This window comes from Mizuhopecten yessoensis, unplaced genomic scaffold (genome assembly GCF_002113885.1).
Source record: "Mizuhopecten yessoensis strain PY_sf001 unplaced genomic scaffold, ASM211388v2 scaffold3575, whole genome shotgun sequence".
Lineage (NCBI taxonomy): Eukaryota > Metazoa > Mollusca > Bivalvia > Pectinida > Pectinidae > Mizuhopecten > Mizuhopecten yessoensis.
Window position 1 is genome coordinate 926,088 of NW_018405113.1, and position 8,538 is coordinate 934,625.

General features: G+C 36.1%; 1 long non-coding RNA gene across 1 annotated transcript; it reads right to left on the reverse strand.

The window, feature by feature from the left end:
- Positions 1-7,200: 7,200 nt before the first annotated feature.
- LOC110447695 lies at positions 7,201-8,187 on the reverse strand. Its single transcript, XR_002462624.1, has 3 exons — positions 8,119-8,187; positions 7,751-7,813; positions 7,201-7,411 (listed from the first exon to the last, which is right to left on the reverse strand). It is a non-coding gene; the product is annotated as an uncharacterized LOC110447695 (long non-coding RNA).
- Positions 8,188-8,538: the final 351 nt, after the last annotated feature.

Consider the following 8,538-nt stretch of genomic DNA (forward strand, 5'->3'; position numbering starts at 1 on the left):
ATCAACATATCAACTAACTGGTCAACTTTGAAGTCGACAAGTTTTTTTGTGTGTCAATGTGAAAGCAGCAAATACATCACTTTTGAAGCATTTACATGTACTATATAATCATAGTCGTACACACATGTCGCTCTGAAGATGTTGTTTTCCATCTTTAAAATGACAGCAAAAACAAATATCGTCAACTTAATCGACAATGCTTGTCTAGTATATATAAAGCAGAATGCCGGAAACGCCGGAGTAGACCGGGGGGCTTCGCGCCTGGATTCTGAATTACCCCAACCCCACATCACCCCAAACTAACTTCACAAAATTCTGGATCTACGCCATATAAATAGCAATCAGGAAAAATGGCTTGTAGATATGTGCGTTACCATGCGGCATATTATATTATCAAAGTTGTACTTGGAGTATTACTAATGATCACGGAATTAGATTCCGTGTAATGATACAGCATTTTATCCTAATAGAGCGTGATTGAAATGGTTACTTACGCTCGAAACGTTTATCATAAATAATATTTTTAAGAAAATTTATTAAAACGAATTCAAGTTATTCGTAAGATTTAAAGGGAAACGTCAAAATCATTGTCAACTCTCATTAGCATGTAACATCACATACAGTCCGTCCACACTCATAATTAAAGCTGTCAACTGAAGTGACACTAAATTAAAGTAATTGGATATTTTGTCGCCGGTATGTCACAATCAAATAGTACTTAATGGTTGAACGTGACTGATTGCCTGGGTTGCGGAGCATATCCGAATGTCGACAAGCACTCGCATTTCTTTTCATATTATACATTGTATGTTACTCATGTTTGTTTTAACACCACATAGTTTAACGACGCCATAGAGTATTATTTATAATAAACTTATACGGAATCAAATCAAAAGTGTTGTGTACACACAGGTATACTGGTCAGGTAGCTCTAATTTATCACTGTAATTCCGTATATGATCAGCTTCCAGCTTAGATAGAACGCCACCTTAGATATTACGGTATTTACTGTGTGCCGGTAGTTGTATACATTGTAAAATATTTACAGTGTACTATTCGCTAGTCAGTATTGACGGTGTGTTTGCCATAAAAAATAGTTACTGTATAATTTTCTTAATATCAATTTTTACGGTATGCAAGTTGTTACACGACTTGCATACTTCATCGTTAAACAATCATACACAATTTAAGAATATTAATTATTAACATGGTAAATTTCATGTGACGGACATCAGAAATCTACTACAGTATACATAAACACAGAACGCAGGAAATACACGTCCTTTTAAGACCTTAGCTAATTATTAATCTTACGTGAAACAAAATAAAACCAAACCAGAGCAAGCGCAGAAAATATTAGCTAATGAAAAATGGCAAACGTTCATTATGAGCAGGCAAATATAACAGTGTAACAAAATTACAAAAGTAACATTAAAAGTAATCACAGAAAAGAAACATTATAAATAAACTTATAAAACAAAAGTTATAAAATTAAATGTGTGGCTTAAAGAAGAGACAATGAAGTTACTTAGTAGAAAATTAATTTTCTTAGTCCGATCTAGACGATGCGAACAAAAATAACAAGAGGTGCATAGTATATCAAAGTAACTGTGACATTAGCTATATATATGAAGCGAAGTAACTCCATTACGGCAATGGAAGTTATCTCCCTTGGATGTTTTATTAACACGCATTAAAACTAACCGAAAAGTCGATATAAATAGACAAAAGCACACTAACAGTAATAATATTGAAAACCGATCCTAAATCTAAGATGAACGCCGTCCCGGATTCCCTACATACAGCAGCTGGACGACCCAAAGTTTTCAGGAAGGTCGTTTGACAAACTGTTCAACAACTGGGCCGCCTCAAATCTGAGTATCTCTGTCTGTATAGGGGCTTGTTTTTGTTTTCGATATTCTGACTGTTTGATGTTGTCTGAAACCTTAGATCCGGAAACATATTTAAAAAGTCCTATAGATAATCTATTCTAAAAAAAGTATGACTTTCTTGGCTTCACATGATGACAGAACACTTGTTTGGTAGGAATACAGTAACATGCAGTTAAACATCAAAACATAACCCGCGCAACCAAGTCTAAAAAGTGGCAACACGTTCGCAGTTTCCAGTTACAAAACAATAATGATATAATGTTATAATGTCATTGAAAGAAATTCTTATAAAAGTAGCAGGCTTACTGGCAGTAGTTGAAAGATGTCAAAAAGAAAACGAATATTTCATAAGTGATGGGTTTGGCCTTCTTAGATAAGTCTAAACCTTATATAAAACTTTTCTACATATATTAGATATTTGGGTACTAAATTCCATCGGATCACTAGTACTGTTTGTTTCTACACTTGACATGTTTGCTTATCAACTAAGAAGCTAAAATCTTGACCGAATTTCACCCCTTTGCTATTAGCACGGACTAAGATAGCAATTTAATCTAATCTAATCTGTGATATTAGTTTGGAACTTGTTTGTTTTTTACTTTTATGCCATTTTTCAAGAACTTCTAAAACTATTCCTATCAGACAAACGCAGCATCACTATACGATCATATCGTTACAAATGTCTAATACACATATATGCTAAAATGATATGGGAGGGCCCACGGTGGCCAAGTGGTTAGTCGTCTGAAATTCTGCTACCACTATAGCCCTTCAGTTCGCGGGTTCGAGACCTACGTGGGGCAGTCGCCAGGTACTGGCCGTTGGTCGGTGGTTTATCCACCACCAAATCCTGGCACGTCCTTAAATGACCATAGCTGTTCAGTAAAAGGACGTAAAACACCAAAAACCCACACTGATGTGAGGCACATCACATACAGGTCACATGTATATGAGAGCGAGTTGTCGTCCGCATAGTTGTTCAGTGTAGCACTGTCAAAAAATGTCTTACATTATAAATGTATTGAAAACCGGTGGTCCGGGTATGATTAACTGATAGTTAGGTTCTATTGTCGAATATATAATTGTAGCATTATTTCTGCATTTTTGTATGCCTCGAATATGTTCTATTTCAATAAATTCATATTTCCAAGACAAATAAAACATCAATTCCGATTTTCAAAGGAACCCGTATTCTATTTTTGACTTTGATTTCCACGATCTTGCTGCTATTTCTGATATGGGCTATAACATGTACACAATGCAAGGATACAATCATCAGGTCTTTGGGTATCATGAGAAAAGTCCATCTGAACAACAAACATCTATAATAACTACCACGTAAATTTAAAGGAAAACATCCGAGTAAATATAAATTAAATATAAATTAAAATAGCTTTCACGTATTAAATGTTATGAAACTTATAAGAGTTAGCTCCCTTACACCACACAAGCGTCTTTATTCCATCTTTGCGTATTGCAGAGTTATCTTCTCTTGGGAGCAGGTATTGACTGTTACGTCACTTGTTTGTGAGAGTAACGTCATCAATTATTGAGAAAACGACGTAACTTTCTCACACAAACCAATGACGTAACAATCAATACCTGCTCCCACGAGAAGATAACTCTGCAATACGCAAAGACGGAATAGCTCGCATGCTGAACTTTGATTTCTGTCTAGCTCATAAGCAATAGCTCTTTTATGAAATGTTTTTGAAATTCCCCAGTAAACTTCAGAGACGCCCTTTGAAGGTTTTTCTTCTCTGTGACCTCTTATGGCCCTGTCGCTTGGTCACATGGGGGACAGCCCCTTCGCGAGAATAATTTCTTATCTTCGTCATGTAAACATCATTTATGTGAAGTTGTTTAAAAGAGTCTCCACTTGAACGTTTCGGAGTCAGATAACGTCAGCGAAGGCAAATTCGTCACATTAGTAAGGGTTTCTGTTAATAATTCGACCAAATAGGCATGTATCAAAATGCCGACGAGCACCAATACAGAAGAAGATTCGACTGAAATGTCTATAAATAAACATTGTTGTAAACACGCCTGAATGACGCCACGCAGCAACATTTGTGACGTCATCAGGCCTTCCGTGGTTTTGCTCAAAGGTGCAGACAGTTTCGCCAATTTTGTATGTTTATGTAACGCAAGCTGTACTGATACGAACAGCTCCAAATGTGTGTGTGTAACAATGATTAACATTGAAGTACATGGCTTTTCTTAGTTGTGATAGTAAGTTTTCGGCCGGTAACTTGAAGAAACTGATTAATGTTGTTTAAGAAAGATGACGGGTATCGGCTGAGATGATGTCAATTTACATGCATGATAAGCAATAAAGACTCAGTCCTTAACAAATATAAACTTCCAAATCGCTGCCCAATATCATATTTTTCATCGGGTCAGGATGAGAGGGTCCAGGGCTTTAAACGATCGAGTATGTAATAAATTTACACTAAATAACAACCAACTGGCCTCAGATTAATGAGTTTAGTTGACGAGATGTCCGTCGCACAGACCAATTTTTTGATTAAAAGTATAGCTTGTCCCTTCTTATACCTCTTCTTGTCAAAATATTTGAAGGCTTTAACTGTGTTGAAGACTATGGTAACGTTATTAACGTCACATCTTATGTATTATGACGTCATATGGCATTTTCATCACAGGGTGGCGAATTTGGGTGCATGGCTAATTTGCCTGTACTAACGTTATATATCTAAAGAGAAATCAAAAATACATTTGAGTATAAATTCTAATCCTCATCATATATAAGCATCATTTTATGGAATGTTGATAAAAATCTACTTATACGTTTAAGTGACCTCCCATCCCCCTTTCTGGTCGCGTTAGCCCCTTTTGAATATAAATTCTGACCCACATCAGATAAGCATTTTTGTTTTTTTTGTGAAATTTTGGTAAAAAATACACCCAACTTCTGGCTGATGATAACCAAAACACGAGGTCGGAAATGTGACGAAAGGCGGTTGCTACACTCAGGTTACCAAAAACACACAGTTAAATGTATTCTTTGTAATTTCATCGACTTAGCGCCGAAGCCAATTTTCAAATTGAATATCGATAAGTTAAACTATCAGGATAGACCACGTTAGATATGATCAAATTGGTACAAATATCCCATTGACGTAAGACATCTCTATATCGAACACGTTTTAAAGTCACTCTAAATCTACAAAAAACACACACAATTGATATATCCTTACAAGTAGCATGGACAGGAACCACGACTGATGACAATGTTTCTATCTGTGTCATGTAGCTGATAATGAACAGGTAAAATACTCATTGTTGTGACCAGTTAGTTCCTCAGCAGAATGTGTGATACTGAAGCTATGTTTTGGGACATTTTATTACTGAAATTGGTTTTTCTGTACATATATTTGTCTAAAACACCGGTCGTAGCCTCGTCTGTCAATACACCTATAATATAATAGTATATGTGTATTGACAGACGAGGCTAGTACCTGTGTCTTAAACGCTATGAATGCATATTTCAGACATGAGTGAAGCATTGTTCGTCAGATGTTTCTGATACTGAGGGATGCCGGCAGAGATGAAAACCTTACGGTCGAACCACAGATACCAGCCTCGTCAAATATATATTACATTATAGGTGTATTGACAGACGAGGCTGGTACCTGCGGTCGAACCATCAGTGATCTCTGCATTAACTCTGAAACCACTATAATTAATGTTTTGAGACGAATATCCCTTCACCTGTACATTTTTATGTGATACACAATGATATGAAAAATCAAAGAATGTTTTTCCGGTTCTTGTCGGCCATCTTAGTTTCCTAATACTAAAATTATGACACACACACGCAATAACTTCTCCGAGAACAATTACCATCTGAGTTACGTCATCGCATTGGGTCAATGGTGCTACTGTTGATAGGTCATATCTGCTTTAACAACCACTGACACTATGACTCCAGACCTCTGTTTTTAGATTCCCAGTGACATGTGCCTACCCTGAACATTCACGTCAAAAATAAATGTCACCAGTTAACAAACAACTGACTTGCATCGATATAGAGTTTCCGGTTACACGAGTCAATCATTCCTAGTATCTGACGTTGTTTACATGGAAGTAATCACTGATCTCTTTTCAATTGAGGGCACTGCAGTGCAGTGCAGTGCAGTGCCCAGGCAAACAAAAGATGGTATTTAAAGAATATCAGTTTCGTACACACCCAGTGATATCTTCACTATAATCTTCCCAAACAGTGCAATGTATGTGGTCCGCAGTGGATGTCTAAATTCACGTCTCATTGTCGTTCAACACATAGTCTGTATAATACTGCAATCTGTTTAAGGTTGTATGTGCAAGTGTTGACACCATGTCACATGTTGTGATACCAGTTACACTGCTGCTAATAATGGGATTGGTAGTCTCAGATAGCGATCACTCCGGACGAGTCATAAAACAAAAGAGTCGAAACCAACCCCGTGAAGGCAGATGTCTGGAACTAAAATGGGGAGGTGTCTTTCGTTTACACTGGTTCAGCTGTTGCAATAATTGTGTAAACGGAAAACCGCTTAAATGTGACGGGAAAACATGGCACTCAGCATCAAATGCCGACTATTGTGGGTTATGTGGCGTTGTTAAGAAAGTAGGCGGTACTGTTAGGAAAGGCGAATTCAGCTGCGGAGGATGTGGTGGTCAGGACAACATCAAACAGAAATGCAGAAATTGGTGGAGGAAAGTTCCAGGATTTTGCTGGTCGTTTTCTAAGTGTTTCCATCATCACTGTTCGAAGAAGTTTGACATTGAGACTGAGTCTGACTCTAAAGATAAAGACGCGACTCCGGACTCGTGCTACAACGGTGTGTGTGACAAGGGAGAAACACCAGAAAACTGTCCAACCGACTGCTGCTTCAAACTCAATAAAGACTGTGATGTACAGAATGGTACGTGGTTACCCGAGTGTTGTGGAGAGATAGGCTGCTGTTTGACCTCAGAGGGTAAAACAAACCTGGCTAAAACAAAACAAGAACTGTAACTATCCAAGTTTTTGAAATAGATAAAATACATATATCTGAATTTGCATTTAATTAATTCTTTTAATTTCACACNTGTTTGACCTCAGAGGGTAAAACAAACCTGGCTAAAACAAAACAAGAACTGTAACTATCCAAGTTTTTGAAATAGATAAAATACATATATCTGAATTTGCATTTAATTAATTCTTTTGTTAATTTCACACCTGCACATTTCAATTAACCAAATGACATTACATCAATTTATGCCATAATATAGGATCATTTGTCCGACTTAACAAATCTAGCTTTAAAAGGGTCAAATACTATGATGGCATGCTTAATGCCTTATAGGTAACTATTAAATTGAATATATCTAAATGTAACTGGGCTGGGTTAGTTCCCAGTGAATGTTTGACAAAGACTGTTCATTAATCAGTTCACGTTTATTCTTGCATGTATATCATCGAATTCCATGAATTAATATCTGTCTGTTATATCTTTACATGGATATCCTGAATTCTGTAACAGATACAAATAAGACACATTTAGATGACATACATATCTCTTACATCTATACTTGCATGCATACATACATTATCATACATACATACATACATACATACATACATATGACCCTATTTATTCAATGTTACTTCAAATAATCTATGAAACCATATCATTCTAACAATACACAATATGTTGGATTTATTAACCTTTACACAATATATATTTACACTTATAAATCTTGGATCGATACAGTCTAAGGGGAGATAATCTACCCCAAGCATTACATTTAGCATTTACTTGGAATGATACTCAAAATACAAACTTCGCCATAATATATAGATATATGTGTACCTGGCTATGGGCCGAATTCCTAGACTCTTCCAATTGTAATCAATATTCAGTCGACCCAGGGTCCTATGCATAAATAAAATACTACATGTTACGATGGTTCTAATTACTCTTAAAACATCTTCACCAAAATAAAACCAATAAATGTACCAAGATATCAATCTCAGTTACTGCAGAAATACAATAAATGCATGAAAATAGTTTTATGTTCAAGCCGTTTAACTTTTTACAACAGATTTGTATTACTTTAAATTCGACATTTAGTCTTCCAACATTTTGTCAGACTCAAGTACATTCAAAAGGTAGCAATTAGATATTTTACAACATTATACAAACTACATGTTAATAGAGAAGAACAAATAGAAACTTACAGGAGTATGAAGCCATGTCCAGGTTGAGCAAAAAGTAGTAGAATAGTAATCCCAAGTGGCTTCTCCAAGATCTGACTCGAAAGTGTCAAATCACACAAAGAAATCTTTCTTACAGACAAAAAGTGGAGGGAAAATGAGGACCAATAAAAACATGTTTCTTTCAATATCTCAACCAATGGTATCATCATCTTATGTCAGGTGATCAATTAGAAGGTTCCACTTATAGAAGTATATGCTTACCTGTATATACCTATACAGGTAAAGTTGGCTCCCCACCACTCACACATGCTCACCTTTCAGATCACTCTAGCTACAGGTTAATACACACACAATGTCATATACATGGACAATACTTGGATAACACATTGTACTTGGTGAAAGGTAAAATGATGTGCTGATGATGATGCTAATAAAATAATA